Raw genomic sequence first — 14,979 nt, forward strand, 5'->3', positions numbered from 1 at the left:
GATTCCATAGTAATACCCACAGTGTTGGAATAGGATGTCTGACAAGCTCACGGTCAGGCATCCACATACACCGATCAACCATAACATTAAAACCACCTCCTTGTTTCTACACTCACTGTCTATTTTATCAGCTCCACTTACCATATAAAAGCACTTTGTAGTTCTACAATTACTGACTGTAGTCCATCTGTTTCTCTGCATGCTTTGTTAGCCCCCTTTCATGCTGTTCTTCAATGGTCAGGACTACCACAGGACCACTACACAACAGGTATTATTTGGGTGGTGGATGATTCTCAGCACTGCAGTGACACTGACATGGTGGTGGTGTGTTAGTGTGTGTTGTGCTGGTATGAGTGGATCAGACACAGCAGCGCTGCTGGAGTTTTTAAACACCTCACTGTCACTGCTGGACTGAGAATAGTCCACCAACCAAAAATATCCAGCCAACAGCACCATGTGGGCAGCGTCCTGTGACCACTGATGAAGGTCTAGAAGATGACCAACTCAAATAACAGCAATAGATGAGCGATTGTCTCTGACTTTACATCTACAAGGTGGACCAACGAGGTAGGAGTGTCTAATAAAGTGGACAGTGAGTGCTGCTGTGTCTTATCCACTCATACCAGCACAACACACACTAACACACCACCACCATGTCAGTGTCACTGCAGTGCTGGGAATGATCCACCACCTAAATAATACCTGCTCTGTAGTGGTCCTGTGGGGGTCCTGACCATTAAAGAACAGGGTGAAAGATGGACTACTGTCAGTAATTGTAGAACTACAAAGGGCTTCTATATGGTAAGTGGAGCTGATAAAATGGACAGTGAGTGTAGAAACAAGGAGGTGGTTTTAATGTTATGGCTGATCAGTGTATATGTCCAATCTCCATGAGCAAATCCTTCTCCCTGAAGAACAAAGCCAGTGTATTTTGGAGCTTGGAGGACAGTCAGTACGCGCTCCTGTCACAGAACAAAGCCGGCCACAATTACTCCGCCAAGGGTCCCTATTCATTTTCTTCCAGGATACTGTAATTTCATGACTTCCACACCATAGAGGGTCTCTTTTCTTATTTCCTGCCACAAAAGCAATAAACTGCTGCTCCTCCAGGCAAAATTGCCTGCGCACAAGCACTCCTAGAGATGCTGACTGACACATGCTCCCCTAAAAAAATTACTCCTCCATCCGCCGAGCCCGGCGCCTCCGAGGGGGACTTGGTTCTGCTATTAAGTCGAAAATGAGAGCGAGAAAACACGATAGGGAGGAAATGTAATAGAGTGATGGAGTGAGATCGAGCGAGTGGGGGAAAATGAGAGGGAAGAGTTGAGTAAAAGAATAATAAAGAAAGGTGAGAGTGTGAGAGGAGAGGAGGAAGGATGCTCTTAAGCATGGTGCTGCGGTTCCTGACGGGAGATGAGACTCTGTGTTAAGAGAGGGCCTCGGGCTGCGGATCTGACCCGCTCTGAACAGAGATTACACACTGTGATGAAGAGATCCACCAACCAGGCACGATATACGCACACACACCTATTATCAAGCGCTATTATGGCCAGAAACACTGTCTGTGTATTTCTGCTGAAATGGATAAGGAGTTGGTTATTGAACCTGCTATTGGGCTCGGAAATTAATGTCTCAGCAACGGTTTGTGTGGCTATTTGACCAGTTTGTCCGACAGGGTCATTTTCCTTTATTGGACTTTCGGAAATGCAATGTGAAACACCACCATAACAGATAATGTAAAATCATCTATATGGAAACGACCAGTAATATTACCAGACTTCAGAAATAAAGTGCATGTTGTACTTGGGTCTGTTTCAAAACCTAGTGAGCTGCCTTGCTGCCTACTGCCTACCTAGGCAGCTGCCTAAGTAGAGACGATTCTTATAAGACAATAAGTGATTACCGCAATTACGCCACAAGAGCTTTTGCTTCCTAAATTAACAGTTATCCTCACCATGACACTTACATGGTGGTAATGTGTTTTTAAACACCTCACTGTCACTGCTGGACTGAGAATAGTCCACCAACCAAAAATATCCAGCCAACAGCTCCCCGTGGGCAGCATCCTGTGACCACTGATGAAGGTCTAGAAGATTACCAACTTAAACAGCAGCAATAGATGAGCGATCGTCTCCGTCTTTACATCTACAAGGTGGACCAACTAGGTAGGAGTGTCTAATAGAGTGGACATAAATAATAGGTGTTGGATCATTCTCAGCACTGCAGTGACACTGACATGGTGGTGGTGTGTTAGTGTGTGTTGCGCTGGTATGAGTGGATCAGATACAGCAGTGCTGCTGGAGTTTTTAAATACCATGTCCACTCACTGTCCACTCTGTTAGACACTCCTACCTAGTTGTTTCACTTTGTAGATGTAAAGTCAGAGACGATCACTCATCTGTTGCTGCTGTTTGAGTTGGTCATCTTTGAAATCTTCATAAGTGGTCACAGGATGCTGCCCACGGGGTGCTGTTGGCTGGATATTTTTGGTTGGTGGACTATTCTCAGTCCAGCAGTGACAGTGCTGTGTCTGATACATTCATACCAGCACAACACACACTAACACACCACCACCATGTTAGTGCTGAGAATGATCCACCACCCAAATAATACCTGTTGGGAAGTGGTCCTGTGGGGGGCCTGACCAATGAAGAACAGCAGGCTAAAAAGGAGGTATGCAGAGAAACAGATGGACTACAGTCAGTAATTGTAGAACTACAAAGCACTTCTATATGGTCAGTGGAGCTGATAAATCGGTGTATACTGAACGATGTTTGTAATATTGAGTTCTGCAGTATTATAAACCACAAAGCATCCTGTGAGAGTGAAAAAGAGACTAAGCAAATTAATACACTACCGCAGTGAGAAGCTAAGCCTCTTATGTTCACTTCAAATGAGGATCCAAATTGACTTAATTTTAAAATCTAATTATTAGCTTGCGCCCTCCAAACGTCTCTCTCGGTAAGCGCCCGCGGCATTCCGCTTATTATCATAAAACTCAACCGACGACGCTCTTAAAACAAATTGTATATTTAGTGTGTGGTAATGGGATTAAATTCCTTTGAAACTCGCAGGGTGCGTCTCTCCTGCGAACAGGCCCCAACATTCACGGCTTCATTACGGCAGCTCTCCCACTCCTTTCTGCTTCCAGGCTCGGTGTTTACACTCCATTTCCCTCCTCCGAGCCCCCCCGAATGGCTCCTCTCAGCTCTTCAACAGCTTGTGCTTAAATCCTGATCCAGGAATCTTAGACAATCATAAATAATAAAAGATTACACCAATCTCCGAGCGCACTGCCAGTTTGCCAGAAGCAATGAGCACACAGAGAAATAATTGTTAGCCATCTGTGCGCCAGATTGGTAAGAGACGAGGGTAAACAAAGAGCACTGTGTACCTGCTACAGTGCCTGCGCTCGCGCCGGCCAAGCGCCGAACGCTTCGAGGACGTGGGAGGGCGGGAACGGGCGCCGTCGGGTGTAAAGCGATATTGACGCTGCCTTCGCTTTACGACTGTGCCGGCATCGGAAACAGCGATGAGATGTAACACCCAGCTAGCGAGAGCTGGACGGGATTGGCTGGAGGGTCATTAGAATGGCAAATGACAGTATTTACATCTGACGGGTTTCACGCGCCACGGGGGAAATGATGTCATTTAGCGCTCGCTCTCTCTGAAGTCGGGTAAATTCTGTCGGGCCAGCGGCAGGCCTGGTTTTACTGGGCAGCTGCTGTCACGCAACAGCCACGTTTCCCTTCATGCCCGGCGTTTTGTTTTGCTTTAATTAGCCCCGTAGCGGCACACCTGTAAAACTTATTACACTGAAATGTCAGGTATAAACATTCCAAATCACTCAAACATAATTCCTGGATTGTGCTAGTATGCCAGCACGGTGGCGTAGCTGGTAGAATAGGTGCTGCATGGCAGAGATGCTCACAAGTCACAAAATACGAGTCCGAGTCAAGTCACGAGTCTTTAGACTAGAGTCCGAGTCAAGTCACGAGTCTTTAGACTAAAGCCCGACTCAAGTCACGAGTCTTTAGACTAGAGTCCGAGTCAAGTCATGAGTCTTTAGGCTAGAGTCTGAGTCAAGTCATGAGTCTTTAGGTTAGAGTCAAGTCAGGTCATGAGTCTTTAGGCTAGAGTCCGAGTCAAGTCACGAGTCTTTAGGCTAGAGTCCGAGTCAAGTCACGAGTCTTTAGACTAGAGTCCGAGTCAAGTCACGAGTCTTTAGTCTAGAGTCAGAGTCAAGTCACAAGTCTTTAGGCTAGAGTCCAAGTCAAGTCACGAGTTACTTTACTTTCCTAGTCATTGTGCACATGAATGTAATTTCCCTACATGAAGGTACCAGTTAAAAGCTTAAACTGATACGTTTTGTTTTCATTGCAAAACAAAAGCACGCGATAAATCACGGCACAGCGGCCAAAATCCAAAACACAGCAAAAAAAATCATAACCACTGCTTACCTTAGCTTATGTTCTTCCAGATGCTATTAAAGTTATAACTGTGTGTCTTATTAGGAATATAATCCCTTATTTTGTAAATGTGCTTATAATTAAAAACCTCCAAACTTTTCCCGGTTGTGAAGTAAAACACGAACTCGTTAGAAAGCCAATCAAGCGTTTCATTAACACATCATCTGTATGACGCAAACTGAATAAATGCAAATAACAACATTTCTTAATAAAAAATTTTTAATTAAAAAAACTTTCTGATTGGTTCAGAAAGCGGTCTTTCAATCAATAGCGCCAATTCTGTAGGAGCGTTCCATTCACCCCAGTTGTTCCTGTGAAGTGCACTAAGTAGGGTATTCCATTATTTTAAGTGAGATTCCAATCCAAAAGGGAACGAAAATGTTCAAATGAAGTGAATAAATAATTGTCACACGTAACTTATGTTAACACATGCTGACGCTAGGGACTCTTGTTGTTTACGAGTCATTTGAAACAAGTCAGAGTGGAGTCTGAAGTCGCTGTGTGTGCAGACTCGAGTCCCCATCTCTGCTGCATGGCAACATGGGTCTTCTGGTTCAATCCTTATCCCCAGTCACTGTCTGTAGGAAGTTCTTTCTGGTGTGTTCTTTCATGTCCACATGGGTGTCCCTAAGGTACTCAGGTTTCAACACACATGTAGAAGGTGGATATAATCCTCAACCGCCCCCCCAACCCCCACTTTCCTCACTTGAAAGAAAAACCCAGCCAAATGTACAGTGTCCTCTCCTAAAGTACTGCAAAAGAAACACATGAGTATGGTGGGTTGGCTACTGTAAACTGCACTTAGTTATAAGTGAGGGCCTAGTCCCACTTTAACCCTGATTATAAAGTGTTTACGGATTATCAATAAATTATCAATACATTTTAAATAACAATTATTATTTTTATAATAACAATTTTTTATTATTATTATTATCAAGAACAATAATATTTTTAATAATCTAAATATTTTAATATTTTAAATAACAATTATTTTGTCATAATAACAATTTATATTATTATTAAAAACAATAATAATAATAATATTTATTAAAAATCTAAACATTTTAATATTTTAAATAACAATTATTATTTTAATAATAACTATTTATTATATTATCATTATTATTATTAAGAACAATAATAATAATATTTTTAATAATCTAAATATTTTAATATTTTAAATAACAATTATTATTTTTATAATAATAATTTATATTATTGTTATTAAAAACAATAATAATAATAATATTTTTTATTAATCTAAATATTTTAATATTTTAAATAACAATTATTATTTTTAATAATAATAATAACAATTTTAGTTTTAAAAATAACATTAATATTGTAATATTTTTATATATTTTTTAATTTGGCAAGGCTCATAAGGCATCAAGATCACTTTCCATTTTATTCTCTCTTATGGTGTCACAGCCACTCCAGCTTCCAGCATATTAAGTCACATAACTTTACAAATCAGCTAACTGACTTAAATTACAGTCAAAACCAAGACAAGATAGAAACTAAATTGACTTGAGATAAGACCAAAATCGGTGAGTGTCCCTAAGGTACTCAATCCCCCCCCCCCCCCCCAACCCCCACTTTCCTTACTTGAAAAAAAAACCCAGCCAAATTTACAGTGTCCTCTCCTAAAGTACTGCAAAAGAAACACATGCGGATGGTGGGTTGGCTACTGTAAACTGCACTTAGTTATAAGTGAGGGTCTAGACCCATCTTAACCCTGATCATAACGTGCTTACTGATTATCAATAAATGCAATCCTATATCAGGATGCCGAAGAGCTTTTTCTCACTCTGGTCCAAATGCATTTTCACCTCCACTGGGCTGTTCAGCCTGGAGTGTGTGAGGTTGAGACCTGGTATCTCCTCCGGCCCTTTCACGCTATCCAAAGTGCGAAGAGAGGCAGATTCATCCGCATTATCTGACACGCCACAGAGCCTCGCCAGCTGCTATCCGCTCGCACCTGTATTAAACTGCACCATGTTGACACTTATTGACGAGATAACCTGGCAACAACCGTGTGTAAATTTCAATGACAAACCTCAGCCTGGCACGGTTTCCGACGGCGATCTGACCGCACTGCAGCCCTTAAAAGCACAAATATTGACTTTGTCTCAGAGTAAAAAAAATACCGCGCGTACAAACAAAAACATTATTTTTTTCCCTTGAGTCGTTGTTGCTAACAAAGTTCCGTCTCTTAATCTCCGCGGGGAATGAAAAATGACCTGCCATTAATTCCATAGGGAGAAAGAGGGGGGAGAGTAATGCGAAAAGGAGGAGAAGCAGCACTAATGAGCTGTGTTTATGTGCGGCGCTCTCCTGTTGATGGCGGTTAATGAAGCTGAGTACAGTTAACGGAGGGATAGGGCCACGCTATCAGTAATTAAAATCCCCTCATTAGCAGAGCTTCGAGAGGCGAGAGATGGCGCGGGAGAGCCCAGAGCTGGCAAACACGAGCAGGTGCGGCAGCTGTGCCATTTTTTTTTAGAACGGTTATGTGCACTGGAGTGTAAGAAAAAGACCGTGCTGAGGTTCCGGCTGGCGTTTCCATTCGCCAGGAAAGTCCTGAGCCTGCGTTTTTATCTGCCCTAAACTAACTCAGAGTTTTGATAATGTATCATAACATCCACAGCCTTACAGCAGCGCTGGCGAATCTGCCGGCTTTGAGCTGGGGACTCGTTTATCATCAGAGAGCGATGCATCTGCGTTCCATTAAGATACAGAGCAAGTTTATCTCCATTGCAGAAATTCAGCTGTATATGGGACTAATATTCCACTTAATCCTGCAGATTTAAAAAAAGAGGTTCAAAGGTTCAGCCCGTATGAAGCACTTGAAGGCAACGATATGCCAGATGATAAATGGGATGAGTTCTGCTTTCTGACATCTTTGGTTCATGGATGAATTTTACTTGTTGAGTCAGTGACCTGAATCACAAATATTATATGACTAACTGATTGGCTGATGGCAACAATTTGAATAAGAAATATAGTTGCTTAAAAACAAAGTTGATATGTAGGTGCCTCTCTAAATTAAACCATCATTGGAGGCATTAGGGGCTCTAGGGTATCAATCAGAAGGTTGTGGGTTTGAATCTTATTATTATTAAGCAGCCAGTGTTAGCCCCTTTAGCAAAGCCATCGACCTGCTTGGCCCATTAGCAAAATATTTAGCGTTTTTTAATAACAATTATTATTATTATTATTATTATTATTATTATTATTATTATTATTATTATTATTATTATTATTATTATTATTATTATTATTATTATTATTATTATTATTATTATTATTATTATTATTATTATTATTATTATTATTATTATTATTATTATTATTATTATTATTATTTTTAAGAACAATAATAATAATATTTTTTAACAATCTAAATATTTTAATATTTTAAATAACAATTATTATTTTATAATAACCTTTACTATATTATTATTATTATTATTATTAAAAACAATAATAATAATATTTTTAACAATCTAAATATTTTAATATTTTAAATAACAATTATTATTTTTATAATAACAATTTATTATATTATTATTATTAAGAACAAGAATAATATTTTTAAAAATCTAAATATTTTAATATTGTAAATAACAATTATTATTTTTATAATAACAATTTTATATTATTATTATTATTAAGAACAATAATAATATTTTTTTTATTTAAATATTTAAATATTTTAAATAATAATAATTATTTTTATAATTACAATTTATTATATTATTATTATTATTAAGAACAATAATAATATTTTTTTTTAAACTTAAATATTTTAATATTTTAAATAACAATTATTATTTTATAATAACAATTTGTTATATTATTATTATTATTAAGAACAATAATAATAATTTTTTTTTATCTAAATATTTTAATAAATAAATAAATTATTTTTAATATTAATGATAATTTTTTTTTTAATAATATTAATATTGTTATATTTTTACATTTTTTTAATTTGGCAAGGCCCATAAGGCATCAAGATCACTTACTATTTTATTCTCTTTTATGGTGGCATAGGCACTCATGCTTGCAGCATATTAAGTCACATAACTTTACTAACCAAGACAAGATAGAAACTATATTGACTTGAGATGAGACCTAAATCGACGAGTTTACGCAACACAAATATTCTGAGCAATCATCATGCAAACTTTGCGTCTGGAAGACAATAACCAGCTAGATTACAGGCCCAGAAAACCCATCGACTCTGTCACACAGAACAAGGAGCGCTCACCACGCTCCCCAGTACTTTACTTCTATTTTGTGAAGAAGGAAACGCTCCTGCATGTCTTGTTTACACAGATTTAATTACCCATAGGACAGCTGATCATACTGGCAATTAGCTCAAGGCTGTGACATATTTGCATAAATCCACAATATAGGAAAAGATTCTAAAAGAGAGAATAAACATTGCTGCTTAGCTCAGCGCTTGGCTTGTGCAGTGCGGTAAAACATCATCAAAGTGCACCATCATATGATATCCATTTGTGTGAAATAACCATCAAATCCACTCTGAAAGCGTCCACATCTATCTATGTTCACTTTTAAACTTGTGTTTTACCGCTCAGGGTGCTGAAAAATTTTGAGAATCAGCTTGTCCGGGAAAGTGTAAAATGCTTATTATTAAAAACAGCTTAACATGGATTAATGTACTAAAAGAACAACATAGGAACTCTAAACTACTCTTAATTATTACTGCTCATAAGTTCTCTCCGGGGTGCACGGTGGCTCGGTGGGTAGCATGGTTATAGGAAACGTCTAACTGAGGTTATTTCAGCCATATATAGTATATAAAGAAGTGGTGTCCCAATACTTTTGTCCATTAAGTGTATATGCTACAGAGGTTTAAACTGATTGGGTTAATACATTCTGAAGCATTTCTTAAATTGTGTCAAATTCAACCAAGCCAATACTGACAGGAAGCAACATAAGGTGGCAATTACTCAGCTCTCAGAATGCCAAATGCCTCAAGCGTTCTGTCCAAAATGTGGCAAACATTCCTCATCCTTCTCTCCAGTTCAGTCCAGTCCAGTCCAGTCCAGAGCAGAGACTGGAGAGGGATTGAAGGATGAAGTGAGATTGTCTGAGTTTTCTCTCTCTCTCTGTTTCTCGAGTGGAACGTTCTCTTGCTCTTGCTCCTTCCTCCTTTCCTTTCTGTCTGACATTGTTACGCAAATCTGCACTTACTTCCAGACAAAACAGCCGGCCTGCTGGACAGATGAGGAATGAAGGGGTGTTGGCTCCAATCCTTTTTTTTTTTTGCTTTGATAATGCCAGATAAGTCTGAGCCCTAGGGTCTCGCCGCCTTAGATCTGAGGTAAATGTAGAGTTTAGTCTGAGCGGTTATAACAACAGAACATGACAGGGACAAAGAGCGACTCCCAGGGGCTTGAGAGAGAGAGAGAGAGAGAGGGAGAGATGAAGAGAGAGATTATTTGGGCCTGTGTGATGCACAGCTCCTGTCTGCAAAGTCTGGAAGGGTTGATTTGAGTGGAATGTGCTGCGACTTACGACTTACTGCGTCTGATCAACAGCCAATCAGATTACACTGGAATACTGCGTTTGTTGGATGTGACCGATTACCATATAAAATCATTTATTTACATTTATTTTGGTCTTAAGGGAAAAGGAATAAAACCACTTATTACTCCACTACAGTTTGGGAAAGTAGATCCCTTCAAATCAGATAACTAAACACCCTAATTGAACTCTTACAGTACTGTGACAGTATATTGTCTAAGCAATTAAAGGTTAAGGGTTTAACAGTGGCAACCTGGCAGTAGTGGGGCTTGAACCAGCGACCTTTTGATTACTAGTTCAGTACCACAAATCGTTAGGCTCTGACTTGTTTATATTACATTTACATTTTCAGCATTTAGCAGACGCTTTTATCCAAAGCGACTTACACAATGAGCAATTGAGGGTTAAGGGCCTTGCTCAGGGACCCAACAGTGGCAACTTGGTGGTGGCGGGGCTTGAACCGGCAACCTTCTGTTTACTAGTCCAGTACCTTAACCACTGAGCTATCACTGGCCCAATATTACTATTGCACACGGCGGTTACTCTGGATATTAGGTATATATACACTGATCAGCCATAACATTAAAACCACCTCCTTGTTTCTACACTTACTGTCCATTTTATCAGCTCCACTTACCATATAGAAGCACTTTGTAGTTCTACAATTACTGACTGTAGTTCATCTGTTTCTATGCATGCTTTCTTAGCCCTCTTGCATGCTGTTCTTCAATGGTCAGGACCCCCACAGGACCACTACAGAGTAGGTATTATTTGTGTGGTGGATCATTCTCAGCACTGCAGTGACACTGACATGGTGGTGGTGTGTTAATGTGTGTTGTGCTGGTATGAGTGGATCAGACACAGCAATGCTGCTGGAGTTTTTAAATACCGTGTCCACTCACTGTCCACTCTATTAGACACTCCTATCTAGTTGGTCCACCTTGTAGATGTAAAGTCAGGGACGATCGCTCATCTATTGCTGCTGTTTGAGTTGGTCATCTTCTAGACCTTCATCAGTGGTCACAGGACGCTGCCCACGGGGTGCTGTTGGCTGGATATTTTTGGTTGGTGGACTATTCTCAGTCCAGCGGTGACAGCAGCACAACACACTCTAACACACCACCACCATGTCATTGTCACTGCAGTGCTGAGAATCATCCACCACCTAAATAATACCTACTCTGTAGTGGTCCTGTGGGGGTCCTGACCGTTAAAGAACACGGTGAAAGCAGGGTAAAAAAGTATGTAGAGAAATAGATGCACTACAGTCAGTAAGTGTAGAACTACAAAGTGCTTCTATATGGTAAGTGGAGCTGATAAAATGGACAGTGAGTGTAGAAACAAGGAGGTGGTTTTAATGTTATGGCTGATCAGTGTATATAATGTATACACACTATATATACAGGTACTGTGTGGGTTCCCTGGGTTCAAACCTGTAAAAGCTTACCATGACAATTGCTTGCCAGTGGACTCATAGGAGTATGTTAAAATTATTTCCATGGTAATCAATCATACTTTACAGATGTGCCAGATGTAAATCAGATAGAAAAATAATAGTCTTTAAATAATGTTGATTCCATAATATTTAGAGCTTCCAGAGCTGCAAAGAACCTCACATAAGCTCCACATCCTGTCAGGTGATGCGCATTGCATGACAAAATGCTTCACAACAACCTGTCAAGTACAGCCAACAACCAAACCGCCGCTGTGGTGTTGCCAGGTGCTGGATGGATAATTAAGTCACTGGTTCGTGTGTATGCACGTGTGTATTCATGGGTGGGCTTGTATGGTAAGCAGCACTGGTAGAACCACATCCCCTCATTTTACAAGTATACACAAATGTCGAGCATAATTGTGTGCGAACACACATACCCACTTTGTCTGTACGTAGTGTGTGCTGGTATCCAGACCATCTCGGTTGTGCTGTGGCTTGGCCGTGTCTCTCATCCCACCCAGCTTTGGAAAAACTGAGGTTGGGTGTTGTCGTCCAACGTCAGAAGACCGTGTTACCGCAGGCCCATGTGTGTGTGTGTGTGTGTGTGTGTGTGTGTGCTTGTGTGAGCCCACAAGTCTTATTACAGGCTGTTTAACACATTTAAATTTGAGGCCTCCGTGAAAACAAACACATACCCACTAGAGCTCTTTGAATTTAGTAAGTGAACCCGTATGGTGCTCCAGCCACAGGGTAATTTTAGATTCCACAGTAATGCAAAAATACCAGACAACTTAATACATTTAATCTTATAGTCAAGAAGGAGGCGGCAATTTGTGATTTAAAGCACACTTTGTAATATTTGTTGTTCTCACTGTCCATTTTATCAGCTCCACTTACCATATAGAAGCACTTTATAGTTCTACAATTACTAACCGTAGTCCATCTGTTTCTCTGCATGCTTTGTTAGCCTCCTTTCATGCTGTTCTTCAATGGTCAGGACTCTCCCATGACCACTACAGAGCAGGTATTATTAAAGTGGTGGATCATTCTCAGCACTGCAGTGACACTGACATGGTGGTGGTGTGTTAGTGTGTGTTGTGCTGGTATGAGTGAATCAGACACAGCAATGCTGATGGAGCGCCCTGTGGGCAGTGTCCTGTGACCACTGATGAAAATCTAGAAGATGACCAACTGTATATATATTACTTACTTACTTACTTACTTACTTACTTATATACTGCATATATATCACTTTAATTCCATATATACCTGTGTTTATTCCATATATATGGTTTTCATTTGATATATATCAGTTTCATTCCATATATATCGGTTTTCATTACATATTTATTGGTTTTCATTCCATATATATTGGTTTTCATTTCATATTTATCGGTTTTCATTCCATATATATTGGTTTTCATTCCATATATATTGAGTTTAATTCCATATATACCTGTGTTTATTCCATATGTATTGGTTTTCATTTAATAAATATTGAGTTTAATTCCATATATACCTGTGTTTATTCCACATGTATCCATATATATCAGTTTCATTCCATATATATCGGTTTTCATTCCATATATATCGGTAATCATTTCATATATATCGGTTTTCATTCGATATATATATCAGGTTCATTCCATATATATTGGATTCATTCCATATATATATCGGTTTTCATTCCATATATTTATATGTCAGTTTTCATTCCATATATATCGGTTTTTATTCCATATATATTGAGTTTGATTCAATATATACCTGTGTTTATTCTATATATATCGGTTTTCATTCCATATATATTGAGTTTAGTTTTATATATACCTGTGTTTATTCCATATGTATCGGTTTTCATTCCATATATATCAGTTTCCTTCCATATATATCGGTTTTCATTCCATATTTATTGGTTTTCATTCCATATTTATTGGTTTTCGTTCCATATATATTGGTTATCATTTCATATATATCGGTTTTCATTCCATATATATTGAGTTTTATTCCATATATATCAGTTTCATTCCATAAATATCGGTTTTCATTCCATATATATCAGTTTTATTCCATATATATCTCAAAAAATTAGCATATTTCATCCGACCAAAAAAAGAAAAGTGTTTATAATACAAAAAAAGTCAACCTTCAAATAATTATGTTCAGTTATGCACTCAATACTTGGTCGGGAATCCTTTTGCAGAAATGACTGCTTCAATGCGGCGTGGCATGGAGGCAATCAGCCTGTGGCACTGCTGAGGTGTTATGGAGGCCCAGGATGCTTCGATAGCGGCCTTAAGCTCATCCAGAGTGTTGGGTCTTCTGTCTCTCAACTTTCTCTTCACAATATCCCACAGATTCTCTATGGGGTTCAGGTCAGGAGAGTTGGCAGGCCAATTGAGCACAGTAATACCATGGTCAGTAAACCATTCACCAGTGGTTTTGGCACTGTGAGCAGGTGCCAGGTCGTGCTGAAAAATGAAATCTTCATCTCCATAAAGCTTTTCAGCAGATGGAAGCATGAAGTGCTCCAAAATCTCCTGATAGCTAGCTGCATTGACCCTGCCCTTGATAAAACACAGTGGACCAACACCAGCAGCTGACATGGCACCCCAGACCATCACTGACTGTGGGTACTTGACACTGGACTTCAGGCATTTTGGCATTTCCTTCTCCCCAGTCTTCCTCCAGACTCTGGCACCTTGATTTCCGAATGACATGCAAAATTTGCTTTAATCCGAAAACAGTACTTTGGACCACTGAGCAACAGTCCAGTGCTGCTGTTTCTGGTTCAAAAGTGGCTTGACCTGGGGAATGCGGCACCTGTAGCCCATTTCCTGCACACGCCTGTGCACGGTGGCTCTGGATGTTTCTACTCCAGACTCAGTCCACTGCTTCCGCAGGTCCCCCAAGGTCTGGAATCGGCCCTTCTCCACAATCTTCCTCAGGGTCCGGTCACCTCTTCTCGTTGTGCAGCGTTTTCTGCCACACTTTTTCCTTCCCACAGACTTCCCACTGAGGTGCCTTGATACAGCACTTTGGGAACAGCCTATTCGTTCAGAAATTTCTTTCTGTGTCTTACCCTCTTGCTTGAGGGTGTCAATGATGGCCTTCTGGACAGCAGTCAGGTCGGCAGTCTTACCCATGATTGCAGTTTTGAGTAATGAACCAGGCTGGGAGTTTTTAAAAGCCTCAGGAATCTTTTGCAGGTGTTTAGAGTTAATTCGTTGATTCAGATGATTAGGTTAATAGCTCGTTTAGAGAACCTTTTCATGATATGCTAATTTTGTGAGATAGGAATTTTGGGTTTTCATGAGCTGTATGCCAAAATCATCAGTATTAAAACAATAAAAGACCTGAAATATTTCAGTTGGTGTGCAATGAATCTAAAATATATGAAAGTTTAATTTTTATCATTACATTATGGAAAATAATGAACTTTATCACAATATGCAAATTTTTTGAGAAGGACCTGTATATTGGTTTTCATTCCATATGTATTGGTTTCATTCC

This window comes from Trichomycterus rosablanca, chromosome 11 (genome assembly GCF_030014385.1).
Source record: "Trichomycterus rosablanca isolate fTriRos1 chromosome 11, fTriRos1.hap1, whole genome shotgun sequence".
NCBI lineage: Eukaryota > Metazoa > Chordata > Actinopteri > Siluriformes > Trichomycteridae > Trichomycterus > Trichomycterus rosablanca.